Source organism: Heloderma suspectum, chromosome 8 (genome assembly GCF_057233095.1).
Source record: "Heloderma suspectum isolate Gila_16-S chromosome 8, 16-S_ref, whole genome shotgun sequence".
Classification (NCBI taxonomy): domain Eukaryota; kingdom Metazoa; phylum Chordata; class Lepidosauria; order Squamata; family Helodermatidae; genus Heloderma; species Heloderma suspectum.
Genome location: NC_139465.1, coordinates 6,975,791 through 6,995,498, shown reverse-complemented (window position 1 = coordinate 6,995,498; position 19,708 = coordinate 6,975,791).

The window sequence follows — 19,708 nt, the reverse complement described above, 5'->3', positions numbered from 1 at the left end:
ATTTTTTTCAGACCTGATCTGATTTTTTTTTTTGCAATGAAATGAAATTGAAGCACCAGCTTGTCCTGTGAGGCCAGGCACAGCACTATAGAGCAGTAGTGGGCAACTTTGGGGCTTTCCAGATGTTCTGGCCTATAACTTCCATCAGCCCTAGCCAGCATAGCCAGTGCTGAGAGCTGATGGGAGTTATAGACCAAAACATCTAGAGGGTCACAAGTTGCCCATGCCTAATATAGAAGCTTTGAAGGACTTCTGTGCCTTTAATTAAAACTGTCCTGTTTGTATCTTCAGTCCTTTTTTATTGCTTCCCTCTCAGTGCAGCCACGCAGTGTAGTGACAAATTTCCCCTGAATCTCCTCTTAGTCAGCTTACGTTGCCCAAGTGGGAAAGGGAGGTCAATTACTTTCCTTTCATGATCTTTGTTTTGTATTTATTTTTAGAATGAAATAGTGCTGTTTTGCAATTAAAAAGAAGAGATAAGTATTCATGGAAAGGAAACCAGCAATTACAGCCACACCAGCAACTTAGAGAAGTGCCACAGCAGAGCGGTAGAGCACAAGGTTTGTGTTCAGGAAGTCCCAGGTTCATTCCCTGGCATTTCAGGTGGGACCAGGAAAGAGTCCTGTCTGAGGCCCTCAAGAGCTATTGCCAAAGTAGACAATGGCCTTCCCTAACCTGGTGCCCTCCAGAAGTTTTGAACTTCAACTCCCATGAGCCCCAGCCAGCATGGCCAATGACAACAATTGTGGAAGTTGTAATCCAAAGCCTGGAGGACACCCAGTTGGGGAAGGCTGATGCAGACAATACTGAGTCAATATAGACAGTCAGTGTAGACCAAGGGGCATAAACCTTTTGGACCAGTGGGCACATTTGGAATTTTGAGGAAGTGTGGGAACTCTCACAAAATGTCTGCCATGGCAGCGTGTCCATGCATATAATGACTGCCATAGTGAGCATGGCTGGTCAGAGAAGGCAAGTTGGTGAGACTCAAAGAAAAATAACTTGCCTAAGAACCCAGTTCCAAGTCAGAGGTGGGATGTGAGCTTCAAAATACACAACTAGTCTTTGGAACCCAAGGCTATATCTACACTATTGCTTTTTATCAGTATGGAAATGCACTGATAACTGTTGGGGCACATTACACATTCCATACACCACTTTTCTAGTGTTATTTCCTGCTTTTTCATTCTGCGTTATCCAAAATACCGCAACAGATGTCATTGTGTGTGCTACTAGGTATACATTTGCAAGAGGGATATAGCATCGCCATGATGGGATTGTAGTGATATGACACGAGGTGTAGATGTGGCCCAAATAAAGATGGTGTTGGAGGGCAGAACTTTGATTTGCAGCATGCCAGTATCCCAGTTAATGTTTGTTTGTTTTTTTAATTCCAAAAAATCTTAAGAACTAAAATAAAAATCAGGAGGGCCAGGGATCATGGTGGTTGCCAAGAGTGATGTCTGAGGTCACACTGTTGCCTATGGGCAACAAACTGGTGACACCATGTGTAGATAATACTGCATTAGATGAACCAATCATCTGGTTTGGTATAAGGTGGCTTCCTGTGTTGTGCATACATAGCACAGTCCTGGTCTTACAGGGCTTCCCAGGGCATGCTGCTGAGAAATGAATATCTGTGGACCATGACAAATACACACTATTGTTTCCAAGCGGTCTGGGGGCCATCACATAAAGACTAGGACATAACCAGACAGTCGCATAACTTCTTCTTTGTGTTTTTGTTTCCTAAGAAGCACTATTCCAGCAGAAAACAATGGGGCAGCCTTCTTAAGCTTGCTGGCTGGCTTGCTTGCTTTCTGTCTGTCTCCTTCCTTCCTTCCTTCCTTCCTTCCTTCCTTCCTTCCTTCCTCCTTTCCTTTCCTTTCCTTTCCTTTCCTTTCCTTTCCTTTCCTTTCTCTTCCCTTCTTGCAGTTATCTTTCCTGAGGGAACTCCAGGACAATCTGCTTCTGCCAAACCCCAGGCCCACTCTTGTAGAGTCAGTTGGGAGAGAAGATGGATGTTGTGTTTTTAAAATGAACAGAAATTGCTTCTTCAGAGTTCACGCGAATGCCACCGTGCATACCAGACTCCTCCACACTTGGGAACTTGATCTTGTGCCTAGCCTTTTAGGAAGACTGCATCCTTGGCAGGTGATTATTTTGCTTTCTCACATCATATCGGGCAACCTAAGCACTCACCGGCTTGTTGAGAACCAGCTGGTACAGCAGAAAAGGAAAAAAGGTGGAAGACCAGCAGGGAGACGCATGCAAAAAGGCCGTGTCTGTCAAAATATCCCAAATGGTTGAATGTGCAACTGCTATAGAATTCATCTTGCTGGACTGCTGAATAGCATATTTAAAAGGGTTGGATCCAGATTTATGCTGTATCAGCTGTGAAGGCAGAACTAGGCGTCCTCACTCACCCTCTCCTTCCTTGGATGCCTCCAGCAACAGGGAGCCCACCACCTCCCAAAGCAATTGGTTCCATTGTCTGACTGCTCTGACCATTGGGACATATTTCCTAACGTTCTGCTGAAATCTGCCTTCCTGTAACTTAAGCCTGTTATTTCATGTCTTTGATGGCAGAGAACAGGATGTGACCCTGTTCTGTGTGACAACCCTTTCGGTTCTGGAAATGTGCTGTCATATCCCCTTTCAGTCTTCTCTTCTCAAGGCTAAATATGTCTAGTTCCTTCCATCCTTCCTCATTGGACTTTGTTTCTAATCATCTGATCATCTTTACTGGCCTTCTCTGAACTCATTCCAGTTTATCTAAACAGATAGCCCTATTCAGGCATGGAAAACCTACTTACTGTATCATGTGCGTGAGGAGCAGGGGTGCACCACAGGGCCCCTTCCCTGATGTCACGTGTGTAATGTCGCCCCACACCCTGGCATCCACACATATGGCAGAAACAGTTCTACACACATCAGTCTCCTTTCTACATATGCCTGTGCTTTAGGAGAGGCCTTTCAACTTTTTAGAAGGGCAGGCGGCATGCAAACGCTGGGAAACCCCCAAAGCTTGGTGGTAGGGGGAGAGATGGTGAAGTCAGGGGAAGACAGTGTGGACAGTGTGGCTTTAAACTGAATCTTACAGGGAAGGGAGATGTAAAGTTGGAGGTAACAATGGACGAAGGCTCAGGCACCACTAGGGATGTACGAAACGACTTACCTGTTTCATTTTGTGACATCTGCGGTTGGGGGGAGGTGCTCTGTCCCTCCCCCTGAAATCCTCGCTGGCCGGCTCCACTCCGCAGTGACTCCGTGGAGCCGCTGGCCGGGGCCGCCCGCAACAACATCCAGCCGATGCCGGGCTGCGCAGGGACACAAATGGCAGCCACCGTAGCCACTGTCATTGGCATCCCTTTTTTTCACCGTGATAGGCTACGTAAATATTTATGTAGCCTATCACGGTGGAAAAAAGGGAACGCAAATGGTGGCGGCTATGGCGGCTGCCATTTGCATTCCCTTTTTTTCCCGTGATAGGCTACGTAAATATTTATGTAGCCTATCACGGCCTCCGCAGGTACGCAAATGGCGTATTTAATGGTGTAAGTATTAAATTATAATGGCATAAGTATTTATAATGGTGTAAGTATTTACGTAGCCTATCACAGGGAAAATCGTGAAGTGAATGGCAGCTGCAGATGTGGCCGCCATTCGCAAAGCAGCACAAACGTCACCAGGTAGATGCCCTGTTTTGCGCGCCTTTCATGGGGTCTTAGGGCAGGAGGGCTTCGTTCCGCCACAGATTTCAGGGGGCCGAATGCACTGGCATTCAGCTTCACTGAGACCCATGGCGGAATTCTCCGCCATCCCTATGCACTGCAGTGGAGAGAACAGCTCTAATAGCGCCCAATAATAGTCTTCAGAGACACATGTAGGAAGAAAGACAGACTATGAAGCACATGGTCTTCGATGTCTAATGCCCAGAGTATGGGAAACAAACAGAACAAACTTCAACTCTTAATACAAGAGAAAATTATGACTTGATAGGTGTTACTGAGACTTGGTGGGATGACTCCCATGACTGGAATGCAGCTGTTGAAGGATATAACTTGTTCAGAAAGAACAGGAGGAACAGAAAGGGACATAGGGTTGCACTATATGGGAAAAATACATATCTCTGCACAGGAATATGGGAGGATGAGCTTGTTAGCCCCATTGAGAGCATCTGGATCAAAATAAATGGAGCAAAGAATAAAAGGAACTTGGTGGTTGGTGTCTACTACTGGCCACTCAATCAAGGAGAAGACGAGGATGAAACTTTTGAAAAGCAAATAGCCAATGTTTCAAGGAATCATGACATAGAAGTAATGGGGGACTTCAATTTCCCCGATATTGTTGGGAGACAAATTCTGCAAAACATGCCCCTCCAGGAAATTCCTGACTTGAGTGGCAGATAACTTCCTCCTACAGAAAGTGGAGGAAGAAACTAGAGGATCGGCTATCCTTGACTTGATCCTAACCAACAGAGATGACTTAGTGGATAAAGTAGCAGTTACAGGAACTCTGGGGGAAAGCCATCATGTTATACTTGAGTTATTGGTTCTAAGGGAAGCAAAAGCCGACTGTCGTCAAATGCGTACCCTGGATTTTAGGGAAGCTGATTTTAATAAACACAGAACAATGATCAGTAAGGTCCCATGGCAAGCAACTCTAACAAGAAAGGGAGTCCAAGATGGGTAGGAGTTTTTTTAAAAAGGAAATTCTCAAGGCACAATTACAAACAATTCCAACAAGAAGAAAAGGTGGAAGACAACAGAAGAAGCCAATGTGGCTTCACAAAAAGCTTAGGGATAACCTGAAAACAAAAAAGGACACATATAGGAAGTGGAAAGAAGGCCAAGTAACAAAGGAAGAGTACAGGCAGATAGCACAGAATTGCAGGGATGGCATCAGGAAGGCTAAAGCTGAGAACAAGCTGAGGTTAGTGAGGGATGCTAAAAGCAACAAAAAGGCTTTCTTCAGCTACGTGCATAGTAAAGGACAGAGTAAAGAAATGGTGGTTCAGCTATTAAAAAAGTGATAACAGATGACAAAGTCAAAGGCAGAAGTGCTCAGTTCCTACTTTGGCTCATTCTTCTCCCAAATGTAGGGGTGGACGAAAGTCCCTTACCTTTCGCCGAAGCTTTTTCGCGGTGGGGGGGAGCGCTTCACTGCTCCCCCCGCGAAATTCAAGCCGGGGGGGGAGGCTTCCCGCCTCGCCCGGCCGAAATTCAGGCCAGGGGGGGAGGCTTCCCGCCTCGCCCGGCCGAAATTCAGGCCGTGAATGAAATTCAGGCTCGCAAATAGCGTTGCCCTTATTTTCGCCATACTCTATGTAAACATTGACGTAGACTACAGCAACTAAATAAGGAACGCGAATGGCGGCTCCCTATGGGGGCCGCCATTCGCGTACGCGCTTTTTTTTTTTTAAAGTCACCCGTGATAGGCTACGTGACGATTGACGTAGCCTATCATGGATGACTTTGCAAATCTTGCCATGATAGGCTACGTGAATCGTCACGTAGCCTATCAGGGGACGTTTTTTATTTTTTTTCTTTCATTGCAATGGCGGGGGCGGCAGCCGGTCGAAAGACCGGCTGCCGCTCCCGCCCCGCTCGAACACCGGACGAACCGCCAGCCGGACCCGCCGCCGGGAGGGACATTCAGGGAAGGTAAGTCCCGTCCGGGGGGGGGGGGCGGGGGGGCGGAGGATTTCTCCCCGAAACTTGTTCGGGGGGCCGAACACGTTGGCGCTCGGCCCCCCGAAGTTTCGGGGAGAAATTCTCCGCCATCCCTACCCAAAAGAGGGTCTATGACCCCCCTGGCAAAGGCGAACTACAGGCTGAAGGGGCAGGATTGCAGCTTGAGATCAATAGACATATGGTCAAGGAACACCTAATTACTTTGCATGAGTACAAATCTCCAAGGCCAGATGAACTGCATCCTAGAGTAATAAAGGAACTGGCAGAAGAACTCTCAGAGCCACTGTCCATTATCTTTGAGCAATCATGGAGGATGGGTGAAATGCCAGATGACTGGAGGAGGTCTAATGTTGTCCCTCTCTTCAAAAAGGGCAAAAAGGAGGAACTACAGACCAGTCAGTCTGACATCAATCCCTGGGAAAATTCTGGAGCAGATGATAAAGCAATCCATCTGTAAGCACCTTGAAAACAATGCAGTGATTACTCGAAGCCATCATGGATTTGTCAAAAACAAATCCTGCCAGACGAATCTGATCTCATTTTTTGATCAAGTAACCTCCCTTTTGGACTGTGGAAATGCTGTGGACATCATATACCTCGACTTCAGCAACGCTTTCAACAAAGTGCCCCATGATATCCTGATGAGCAAACTAGCTCAAAGTGGGCTAGATGAAACAACAACCCAGTGGATCCACAGTTGGCTACAGAATCAGACTCAAAGAGTGCTTATCAATGGGATCTTCTCAAACTGGGGAAAGGTAACGAGCGGGGTACCACAGCTTTTCAACATTTGTATTAATGACTTGGAAGAGGAGGTGCAGGGAATGCTGATCAGATTTGCAGATGACACAAAATTGGGCGGGATAGCTAATACTTCGGAAGACAGAAACAAAATTCAAAGTGATCTGGATAGACTGGAGCGCTGGGCAGAAAACAACAGAATGACATTTAATAGGGATAAATGCCAAGTTCTGCACCTAGGAAAAAGACACCAAAGGCACAGTTACAAGATGGGGGATACTTGGCTCAGCAACACTACAAGCGAGAAGGATCTTGGAATTGTAGATCACAAGCTGAATATGAGCCAACAATGTGATGTGGCTGCACAAAAGGCAAATGCTCTTTTGGGCTTCATTAATAGAAGCATAGCTTCCAAATCCCAGGAAGTACTAGTTCCCCTCTACTCAGCACTGGTTAGGCCTCATCTGGAGTACTGTGTCCAGTTCTGGGCACTGCACTTTAAGAAGGATGCAGACAAGCTGGAGGGGGTTCAGAGAAGGGCAGCAAAGATGATCAGAGGACTGGAAACAAAACCCTTTGAAGAGAGACTGAAAGAACTGGGCATGTTTAGCCTTGAGAAGAGAAGACTGAGGGGAGATATGATAGTGCTTTTCAAGTACTTGGAAGGTTGTCACAGAGAGAAAGGCCAACATCTCTTCTCCGTCATCCCAGAATGCAGGACATAGGGATGTCAGAGAATTATGCCATGGATCTCGGTGAGGCCGAATGCCAGTGCATTCAGCCCCTCGAAATCTGTGGCGGAACGAAGCCCCCCCACCTCCCCACCCCGAGAAATGGGCCCGGAACAGAGCACCTACCTGCTGCCGTCTGCACTGCATTGCGAATGGCGTCCGCATTTGTGGCCACCATTCGCTTCTTCCATATAGCGGTGATAGGCTACGTAAATTCTTACGTAGCCTATCATGGCAAAACTAAGGGAACGCAAATGGTGGCGGCTACGGCGGCCGCCATTTGCGTTCCTTTTTTTTTTTGACCATGATAGGCTACGTAAATATTTATGTAGCCTATCACGGCAAAATACAACACCTTCTAGAACTAACACCAAAAAAAGATGTCCTCTTCATCATAGGGGATTGGAATGCTAAAGTAGGAAGTCAAGAAATCACCGGGATAACAGGCAGGCATGGCCTTGGTGTACAAAATGAAGCAGGACAAAAGCTAATAGAGTTTTGCCAAGAGAACATGCTGATCATAGCAAACACTCTTTTCCAACAGCACAAGAGGCGACTCTACACATGGACGTCACCAGATGGTCAATATCGAAATCAGATTGATTATGTCCTTTGCAGCCAAAGATGGAGAAGCTCCATACAGTCAGTAAAAACAAGACCTGGAGCTGACTGTGGCTCAGATCATGAGCTGCTTCTTGCAAAATTTCGGCTTAAATTGAAGAACGTCGGGAAAACCACTAAACCGTTCAGGTATGACCTAAATCATATCCCTGATGAATATACAGTGGAGGTGAGGAATAGATTTCAGGGATTAGACCTGATAGACAGAGTGCCTGAGGAACTATGGACGGAGGTCCGTAACATTGTTCAGGAGGCAGCAACGAAATCCATCCCAAAGAAAAAGAAATGCAAGAAAGCCAAGTGGCTGTCTGATGAGGCTTTACAAGTAGCTCACGAAAGAAGGGAAGCGAAAAGCAAGGGAGAAAGGGGGAGATATACCCAACTGAATGCAGAGTTCCAGAGAATAGCAAGGAGAGACAAGAAGGCCTTCTTAAATGAACAATGCAAAGAAATCGAGGAAAACAACAGAATGGGAAAGACTAGAGATCTCTTCAAGAAAATTGGAGATCTCAAGGGAACGTTTTGTGCAAAGACGGGCATGATAAAGGACAAAGAAGGCAGGGACCTAACAGAAGCAGATGAGATTAAGAAGAGGTGGCAAGAATACACAGAAGAACTATACAGGAAAGATCTGAATGTCCCTGATAGCCATGATAGTGCGGTCACTGAACTTGAGCCGGACATCCTAGAGAGTGAAGTCAAGTGGCCCTTAGGAAGCATTAGTAACAACAAAGCTAGCAGAGATGACAGTCTTCCAGCCGAGCTATTTAAAATCCTAAAAGATGATGCTGTTAAAGTGCTGCATTCAATATGCCAACAAATCTGGAACACTCAACAGTGGCCACAAGACTGGAAAAGGTCAGTTTACATTCCAATTCCAAAGAAGGGCAACGCCAAAGAGTGTTCAAACTACCGCACCATTGCGCTCATTTCACATGCCAGCAAGGTGATGCTCAAAATCCTACAAGCTAGGCTTCAGCACTATGCGAACCGAGAACTACCGGAAGTACAAGCTGGGTTTAGAAGAGGCAGAGGAACTAGAGATCAAATCGCCAACATTCGCTGCATCATGGAGAAAGCCAGAGAATTCCAGAAAAACGTCTATTTCTGCTTCATTGACTACGCTAAAGCCTTTGATTGTGTGGATCACAACAAACTGTGGCAAATTCTTAAAGAGATGGGAGTACAGACCACCTTACCTGTCTCCTGAGAAACCTGTACGAGGGTCAAGAAGCAACAGTAAGTACCAGACATGGAACAACCGATTGGTTCAAAATTGGGAAAGGAGTACGACAAGGCTGCATATTGTCACCCTGCTTATTTAACTTATATGCAGAGTACATCATGAGAAATGCCGGGTTGGATGAATCAGAGGTCGGAATTAAGATTGCTGGGAGAATTATCAACAACCTCCGATATGCAGACGGTACCACCCTAATGGCAGAAAGCGAAGAGGATCTAAAGAGCCTCTTGTTGAGGGTGAAAGAGGAGAGTGCAAAAGCTGGTTTGAAACTCAACATTAAAAAAACTAAGATCATGGCATCTGGCCCCATCACTTCCTGGCATATAGAAGGGGAAGAAATGGAAGCAGTGACAGATTTTATTTTCTTGGGCTCCAAGATCACCGCAGACGGTGAATGTAGCCATGAAATTAAAAGACGCTTGCTCCTTGGGAGGAAAGCTATGGCCAACCTAGACAGCATAGTAAGAAGCAGAGACATCACCTTGCCGACAAAGGTCCGTCTAATCAAAGCTATGGTTTTCCCAGTAGTAATGTATGGCTGTGAGAGCTGGACTATAAGGAAGGCTGAGCGCCGAAGAATTGATGCTTTCGAACTGTGGTGCTGGAGAAGACTCTTACGAGTCCCCTGGACTGCAAGGAGGTCAAATCAGTCCATTCTAAAGGAAATCAACCCTGAGTGCTCATTGGAAGGACAGATACTGAAGCTGAAGCTCCAATATTTTGGCCACCTAATGCGAAGAGAAAACTCCCTGGAAAAGACCCTGATGCTGGGAAAGACTGAAGGCAAAAGGAGAAGGGGACGGCAGAGGATGAGATGGCTAGATAGCATCACGGATGCAATGAATGTGAACTTGAGCACGCTCCGGGAGAGAGCGCAGGACAGGAAGGCCTGGCGTGCTATGGTCCATGGGGTCAAGAAGAGTCGGACACGACTGAACGACTGAACAACAACAAGGCTGCCCAGTGGCCGGATGTCCGGCTGCGGGCGGCCCTGGCCAGCGGCTCCGCAGAATCTCCGCAGAACAGAGCCGGCCAGAGAGAATTTCAGGGGGAGGGATGGAGCGCTCCCCCCCGCATGGATGTCCCTGGATGAAACCAGGTAAGTGTTTCGTACATCCCTACCAGGATACGGAATAATGGGCTCAAGTTACAGGAAGCCAGATTCCGGCTGAACATCAGGAAAACCTTCCTGACTGTTAGAGCAATACAACAATGGAACCAATTACCTAGGGAGGTGGTGGGCTCTCCCACACTGGAGGCATCCAAGATGAGGCTGGACAGCCATCTGTCAGGGATGCTTTGACTTAGATTCCTGCATTGCGCAGGGTGTTGGACTCGATGGCCTTGTAGGCCCCCTCCAACCCTACAGTTCTATGATTCTATGAGATCTGTGGATTATCTGAGGGCCATATTTGAACCCCAGTTGGACCTGATTTGACCTGAAGACCTGAGGTTCAACACCCCTGCATTAGACATCAATCAACCAGGGCCAAGTTGAAATCCCCCCTCCCCAAATTCACCATCCCATTTTGGCCATTTTTCAGGGGTGTGTGGGCAAATTTGGTGGTGTTGAGCTAAGGCAGCAGTACCAATGCTCCTCCCAGTCACCATCAGCTGGTGGTGGTCACAATTCCTACACCCTGGAAGTGCCTCAGAACAATGCTATGAAATGCTATCAAGAGGAGTACCACCATTGCAAAGCTGGCATTGGCAGTGGGAGAGAAAATGGTAAGTGTGTGTGTGTGTAGGGAGGGTAGTTTAGACTCCTGTTTCACACATACATACACACACACACACACACACACATTGCAATGAAGTCCTCACTAGATAAAGTTTGGCTTCGCCCTACAACCCAAACCCCTTGGCTATTCGCCAGCAATCCATCTAATAAAAGAATGGCGTGGCTGTATCCACACTTTTCTGCACCACCATATATGAAGAATGTTCCAGCCCTTTTAGTGCTGAGGACAAAGGTCCTATAAACAACTATGAACAGGGGCTGAAAAATTGGACCTTGAAAAAACACACTGCTGAAGATGAAGCCTTTCCTAGCTACCAGAATATGTGTGTTCTTAACTAAAATCTCCTTGAAGTAGGGAAAAATGTAGTCAGATTTTCTAAAAGCAATAAATCACCCTCTGTATTAGAGAACACCAAAAGTTTCAGGAAGCTGAAAATCAGAACCTCCTGAGATACAATAGGTTTATTAAGCTGGATACTTTATATATGATTTTAACAGTCTGGAAGTTTTCCCAAGTATTTGCATAGGGATAAATGGGATTTCAGAAGCTGTGACCTCACTCAGGAATTGATGTTATCAGAACTCTGCTGTTGTTACTCGGTGGAGCCCTGTCTGATTTGGGGGCAACCCATAGCCAGGCTGAGGCATTCGAAGAGTTTGGGTGTTTATATCATCGACAAGCATAAAATTGCTTATTGTGGAGGGAATTCAAGGCCACCCAAGAAGAGATCTGTAGAGTTCACAAAGCCAACGAATGTAACAATCAGGAGGAATGTTTGTATGCATTTGCATACAGGGTTTGGGGCTGTTTAGCTTAGAAAAAAGGGAAGAGGGAGGCATGAGAGAGGTGTATAAAATTATGTACGGTGTGGAGAAAGTGGATAATGATAAGTTTTTCTCTTCTTTGTCCAGGGTCATCCCATGACGCTGAATAGTGGGAGATTCAGGACAGACCAAAGGAAGGAATGAATAGTGGGAGATTCAGGACAGACCAAAGGAAGGACTTCTTCACACAGCACAGAGTTAAACTATGGAAATCGCTACCATGAGATGTTGTGATGGCCACCAGCTTGGATGGCTTTAAAAGGGAATTAGACAAATTCATGGAAGATAAGGCTATCAATGGCTATTAGTCATGATGGCTGCATATTACCTCCTGTATCAGGGGTAGGGATGTATGAAACACTTACCTGGTTTCGTCCAGAGACATCCACGGTGGGGTGGAGGTGCTCCGTCCCTCCCCCCAAAATTCTCTCCGGCCGGCTCTGCTCCGCAGAGATTCTGTAGAGCCACTGGCCAGGGCCACCCACAGCCGGACATCCGGCCGCTGGGCAGCCTGCAGGGACGCAAATATAGCCGCCGCTATTTGCGTCCATAGCCGCCGCCATTTGCGTCCCTGTATTTTGCCGTGATAGGCTACGTAAATATTTACGTAGCCTACCATGGCCTCCGCAGGGACGCAAATGGTGTCCCTGCATTAGCCATGATAGGCTATGTAAGTATTTACGTAGCCTATCACAGCAATAATGAAGAAGCGAATGGCGGCCGCAAATGCGGCCGCCATTCGCAAAGCAGCATGAACAGCACCAGGTAAGTGCTCCGTTTTGCGTGCCTTTTGCAAGGTCGTGGGGCAGGAGGCTTCATTACGCCATGGATTTTGGGGGGCCGAATACACTGGCATTCAGCCTCACTGAGATCCATGACGGAATTCTCCAACATCCCTAATCAGGGGCAGTATGCCTCTGTATGCCAGTTGCTGGGATCACAAGTGGGAGGGTGCTGTTACACTCATGTCCGGCTTGTTGGTGTCCAAGTGGGGCACCCGGATGGCCACTGTGTGACCAGAATGCTGGGCCAGACAGGCCTTTGGTCTGATCCAGCAGAGCTCTGGTTACGTTCCTATGCTCTGGGCTGGCTTTCATGCATGGGGTTGGCCACGTTGCGAGCCTTTTCATTTAGCGGTGGCTAAACTTCTTGGTAGCTGTGCCACTGGTCAAGTTCATATAATGAGATGGCACTGCTCTTGTACACAGTACATATGCAGCCTCTTGTGAGATGCCTAGCCAAATGTAGCCCACCAGCAGGCCTACTGTCAGTGCAAAGCACACCCCAGCTGGGTCCATTGCTAATGCCTGCTTGAGCTCCCTTGAATATTTCTTGCTCATGCTCCGATCAGCACCAGGCAGCAGGGTCTGGTAGCCGCCATTTTAGTTTCCCAGAATGTTCCAGATCAAGGCTCATTTCCCCCCTATTCAGCACTGGTTAGGCCTCATCTGGAGTACTGTGTCCAGTTCTGGGCATCACACTTTAAGAAGGATGCAGACAAACTGGAGAGGGTTCAGAGGAGGGCAACAAAGATGATCAGAGGACTGGAAACAAAGCCCTATGAAGAGAGATGGAAAGCACTGGGCATGTTTAACCTTGAGAAGAGAAGACCGAGGAGAGATATAATAGTGCTCTTCAAGTACTGGAAAGGTTGTCACAGAGAGGAAGGCCAGGATCTCTTCTCCATCATCCCAGAGTGCAGGACACGGAATAATGGGCTCAAGTTACAGGAAGCCAGATTCCGGCTGAACATCAGGAAAAACTTCCTGACTGTAAGAGCAATACGACAATGGAACCAATGACCTAGGGAGGTGGTGGGCTCTCCCACACTGGAGGCCTTCAAGATGAGGCTGGACAGCCATTTGTCAGGGATGCTCTGACTTGGATTCCTGCATTGAGCAGGGGGTTGGACTCGATGGCCTTGTAGGCCCCTTCCAACCGTACTATTCTATGATTCTATGAAGGCTATGTTGTGGAAGTTGTGTGGAAGTGAAATGGTGGATCTCAGCCACCCAGCACTCACTGGAGAATTGCTGCTGCCCACCACTTTCTCACTGACATTGGAGGGGGTGCCAATGAAGGAGGGGGCCCATCAGTAGGTGCTTCACCAAGGGATCCCTCAGACCTGAGCTGGCCCCTGCTCACCAACCATATCTGTGCTGATCTACTGAGTGAGGGAACAAAGAGCAACATAGTACATTGCCAAGGGCAATTTGGGTAGCAAGTACAAGGAGAGTGCCTTTGTAGTCGTGGCTCCATATCCTCTCTGGAATGAACTTCTGTCATGGGTTCATCCAGCATCTTCTTTGAAGGACTTCTGGAAAGTTCTGAAGACCTACATGTTTTCCTTAGCTTTCCCCCACATTTTTGTTTATTTTTACTGATGGTTTTAGTTGTTTATTGAGGGGGGGGGTTGATTGCTTTATCACTATCATTTATTGTTTTTATTTATTTGTTTAGTTTTATTGCCCCATTACTTATGTATGCCAGCTTGAGAGGGTCTTGCCCTTAAAGGTGGTAACAAAAAATGAAATAGAAGAAAATAAAATAAACATAGATACAGGAGAAGAGAGAAGACCAGAGACCCTCTTGCTCTTGTCCAGAACTATTGCACAGTCGTGCTTTGAGATCTTGGAGAACTACTGTGAAACTGACACAGACCAGAAATAGATGGATCCGGTGGAGATTGGTGCTCCCATTTTAATGGGGCTGTGAATCCATTCCGGGTTTCAGTCAAAACCAGCCAGAACTCTAAAGGAGCTAAACCCAATCCCCAAAGTAGGTTCAGCACCTTGGATAGCTCCATTAGAGTTCTGGCTGGCTCTCACTGAAACCCAGGATGGAATTACAGGCCCACCAAGATTGGAGCCACCAGCCCCCACTGGATGGATCCATCCATCTCTACTTTAGGACATACCTTTTCTTGAAGCAGAAACCTTCAGAAGACATCCATAGCTGGCCATTACCAATGTGAGGGTCATATTCCACAAGATAAACTTTTAAAAAAGAGAGAGAGACTTGGAGAATACACTGGAGGCCCTTAGTGTGTGTCCTCTTTTGGTTGAAACCTGCCCTGTTAGTGGAAAAGTGAAGGATTAAATTGTGCTTCAGTCACAAGTGGTCTGCGGAAGACCTTGACCAATTTCAGATCTGGCTTGCCGAAACAAAGGGGTGCGATAAGTCAAATGGGCCGCCTGATGTCGAGTTCCAACTGTGTCGGGTTTCAGGAGTGTCACAGATATCAACTGCCAAAGCTTATGAGGATTAACGTCAAAAGGCATTGAGCTCTTGCCCTATCACTCGCTGGGTTAACCATGTTTGCTCATATGAAATGGATCACATGAAGTATTGACACAGAAAGAACTGATTAGGACCCTTCTTCAATGGTGTTAAATGACAGAGCCTCACCTGGAAGGTGGCAGCCCAAACTCCCCCCACTCCCTTTCGTCTTTTGGCTGGGATATGATGACGCCAGCCATATTGCCCAGATCAGCAGACATTAGAAGAGGCTTTGAGGTGAACTGATAATTTAAACAAGTTCCTCTGAATAGGCATGGGAGACGACTGAACACAACTGAAAAGCAATCCACACATCTTTCTGATTCCCCGCTAGTCCACAGGCTTATGTTGAACCAATGACTTGACTCTTGAGTCCGATAAAACATAATAATTGCTGACAATTGTTTTCTGTATTATGAATTGATTTGGAAAACAAGCCACTGATCTCGGTTGGTCGTTATAGTTCCTTGTAGTAGCAGCAGTAGTAGTTTTATTGTTTAGCTATAAGCTCTCAGTTTCCTGGCCAACAGCACAAATAAGGAAACAAGCAAGGTAAAGTAATTGTCCTTATCAAACAACAGAGAACATTCACTAGGCATATCCAAATTCTTCCTGAGCCTAACCTCAGACAAATATTTTTTTCATGTGGATCCTTATAAAGAGGACATTGAGTGACAGAATGGACAGAATCCTCACACAAGAACATTGTTCCGATGGTAATTTCTTAGAAAAGCTTTGTTAGAAAGCAGAGGGCATAACAGTACATTTTCATTCTGTAAAACCATTCCTACATGGAGCTGGAGTCAAAAGATCCAGATAACCAGCTTTCTTTGGTGATCTGGTGTGAGGCATGGATACCAGTTAGAAAATCTAAAAGAATGGATGATTAACATAATGGTCAGAAAGTCTTTTCCAAACACAAAAAGTGTTAACTGAGATTTGGGCACCGCGGCAGCTGGTCGGAAGACTGGCCGCCGCCGCTGCCGAACCGCCGCCGAAACACCGCCAGGAGCCGCCGCCTCCAGGGACATTCGCACAAGGTAAGTCCCATCCCGGGGTGGCGGCGGGGGGTGGCAGACCGTTTCTCCACCAATTTCGGGGGGCTGAATGCATTGGCATTCGGCCTGCTGGAGATTCATGGAGAAATTCTCCGACATCCCTACCTGTGATAGGCTACGTAACGATTAACATAGCCTATCACGGATAGATTTGCAAAGTCAGCCATGATAGGCTACGTTAATCGTCACGTAGCCTATCATGGGTGACTTAAAAAAAAAAAAAAAAGCGCGTACGGCTAATGGCGGCCCCCATAGGGAGCCGCCATTCGCGTTCCTTATTTGGTCCCTGTAGTCTACATAAAGATTTACGTAGACTACGGCGAAAATAAGGACAACGCAAATAGCATTGCCCTTATTTTCGCCGTAGTCTACGTAAATCTTTACATAGACTACAGGGGCCAAATAAGGAACGCGAATGGCGGCTCCCTATGGGGGCCGCCATTTGCGTACGCGCTTTTTTTTTTTCAAAGTCACCCGTGATAGGCTACGTGACGATTAACGTAGCCTATCACGGCTGGCTTTGCAGATCTAGCCATGATAGGCTACGTTAATCGTTACGTAGCCTATCACAGGGGCGTTTTTTTGTTTGTTTGTTTTTTCTTTTGAAGTTCGCAGCCGGGGAGACGGGGCGCTTATCCCCGGCCTGAATTTTGGCCAGGCGAGGTGGGAAACCTCCCCCCCCGGCCTGAATTTTGGCCGGGCGAGGAGGGAAGCCTCCCCCCCTGGCCTGAACTTCGGGGGGAGCAGCGAAGCGCCTCCCCCCCACCGCGAAGCAAGCTGCGAGACCAGGTAAGTGACTTTCATGCACCCCTACTGCCGCCGCCGCCATTTCCAAGTAAAAAAACAACAACAACAACAAACGTGATAGGCTACGTAAAGATTTACGTAGCCTATCACAGCTAGATTTTCAAAAAACACCGTGATAGGCTACATAAATGTTTATGTAGCCTATCACGGCTAACTTGGGGGGGGGGAAGCGCATATGCAAATGGCGGCGCCCATGGGCGCCGCCATTTGTGTTCCTTATTTGGGCACGTGTAGTCTACGTAAACATTTACGTAGACTACGGCGAAAATAAGGGCAATGCTATTTGCGTTGCCCTTATTTTCGCTGTAGTCTACATAAATGTTTATGTAGACTACACGTGCCCAAATAAGGAACGTAAATGGCGGTGCCCATGGGCGCCGCCATTTGTGTACTTTTTTTTTTTCAAAGTCAGCCGTGATAGGCTACATAAACATTTACGTAGCCTATCACGGCTGACTGCAGGGACGCAAACGGTGGCAGCTACGGCCGCCGCCATTTGCGTCCCGGCAGGAGAAGAGGTTTCGCAGCCAGAGGGACGAGGCGCCTCCCCCCCACCAGAATTTCGGCCGGAGGGATGGGGCGCCTCCCCCTCGGCTAGAATTTCATCAGGGAGGGAAGGGGTGCCTCCCCCCCTGCCCAGAATTTCAGGGGGAGAGACGGAGCGCCTCCCCCCCACCGCGAAGCAAGCTGCGGGATCAGGTAAGGGACTTTCGTCCATCCCTAGCACCAACTGGATCTTAGTCTGCTGACAAGACATCTAGCAATGGTCCCTTGTTATTCTTTTGGTTTTCGTCCAAATGTTTAGACTTAATGAACCTTCTAGAATTGAGATCGTGCAGCTGGCAAATCCTGTAGACAACTACCTGGAAGCAACCCTTTTGGATGAATTGGATAACTCTGGTTATCTTTGTGTTATTAAAGAAATTCAGAAGTGGCTGGTTAAAATCTTCTCTCTAGGTGGCGATTAGAGAAATTCCTTCAGACGTTTAAAGAGGGGCCACCCAAAACCCCCATGACCAATGCTCACAGAGGCCATGCCCCCCTCACTAGCCACATGTTTGGCACATGTGGGGCAAGGGTCCTAGGAGCTTACTGATGTACGCACACTCCTCATATGCAAACTCACTCACCCCTGAACATTACGATGGTGTTCGTCTAAACCCCCTTTTGTCCATAGCCCTAAGCAATCTAGGAGCACACCCTCAACCACCACCCCAATCTACAATACAAGGATAATAAAACTGACCTACCTTTCAGGGTTGTTGTGTAAGACCATGTATGTGAAGCACATTAAATTGCTATATAAATGTTCAGTATTATTATTCTGCTCTACAATGGGCTGTACCCAATAGGTTGTATCCAGTGTTAGTCTAACGTATGAAGTCTCATTCATTTAATGAGTTGACTCGAAGTAGGACTAACGTTGGATACAATCCAATGTGTTTTCTTTAAAAAAAAAATCTGTTTTGTCCTCTGAAAGCTTTTCCACACAATTGTTTTAAAAAGGCCATTTTCCTTTATCAAGTAGAGGAAACTCTGTATATTTAATGTTTGACATGCTCATTTAGAGGTATGATTACTAGGTCAATACTGGAGAGATGAGAGCCACTCTTTTAAAGTTTTCCAACCGATGTCCAACAATACAAAACGATGCGAGCAGCCACTGTGTTAATAGAAAAAGTTTGTTGCATTCAAGCCACCCTTTAACTCTGATGGTCGATAATTCTCGGCAGAATTGTGAGATGGTGATTGGCTTAAATCCCGTGTTGTGCCCTTTGACTTCTGACATGGTGAACATATGATAACAAGCAGGAATGAGGTCCCTCTGGGACAGTGCTAAGGTCTGTGGTGGATTAAGTATTCCCAAGCATGACTTCTCTTGCAAAGCAAAAAAGAGCACGGGAGAAGCGCCTGGAGTCAACTTTACTGCGATCGGCTGATTAAGAGACCCTGGAAGGATTTTCATCCCCCACCCCTGGTAGAGCTACTTATTGTATAACCACTCCAAATCTGCTTTGACAGAAGATCAAGTCTGGCTACTTAAATAGCAGCAACAACAGTCAGGGAGAGGGAGCTGGAGAAAAGAAAAGAAGGGACTGTACTAGGCATGGATGAATACGTCAATATCAGTTCCTCTCCATTTTTCATTATTCCAATTTTAAGTTCAGCTCATCTCAAAATTTGAGAATTTCTCCAGGTTTAAGTTCGGGTCATTCCAAACTTTTAGATTTTTTTTGTCAACGTTTCCATGAAAATGCATATCTGTGCGCCTTTCCTTAATACACAAATTTATGCATTTTTATGCATTTATGCCTATGAAGAAGGACTTTCCAGGCAATTTTCCTAATATAATGAATGTTTAATGTTATTTTCCCCCAATATTCACCTTTTTGTATGCATTTTTTAAATAGGGGAACTCCATTGCAAAGTTGAGAGAAGTGTGAATTCCACAGGATAACTGAGTTTCTTTTCACATCATGGTTCAAAAGTGTGAAATTAGGTAAGTCTTATGCATTAAAACAAATTTCTCCTCCATTTCTAGATTATACTATACCAACGTCCTCCTTCAGCTGTTCTTTCTGAAAGAATCAGAACAGGGCTTTGGTAACTGTTATTGCAACAAATATAGGAAATCTGATCAGATCCTCTTTTGAAAGGATTGTGTGGGTCATGACCTCGTTCAACTCCTCGCCCTGCTCAGTCAGTCAACATAGTCATACTGGGGGCCAAGAAAGACATTACTTGAATGATGTAGGTAGCAGCTACATCTTTTATCATTTTTACTCTAGAATAGGTGCAGGGGGCCTGATCCAGATTTGGATCCTATTGAATGGTTGTTCTTGTTGTTGTTGTTGTTGTTCAGACATTAAGTCGTGTCCGACTCTTCGTGACCCCATGGACCATAGCACTCCAGCCTTCCTGTCCTCTGCTCTCTCCCAGAGTGGCTCAAGTTCATATTCATTGCA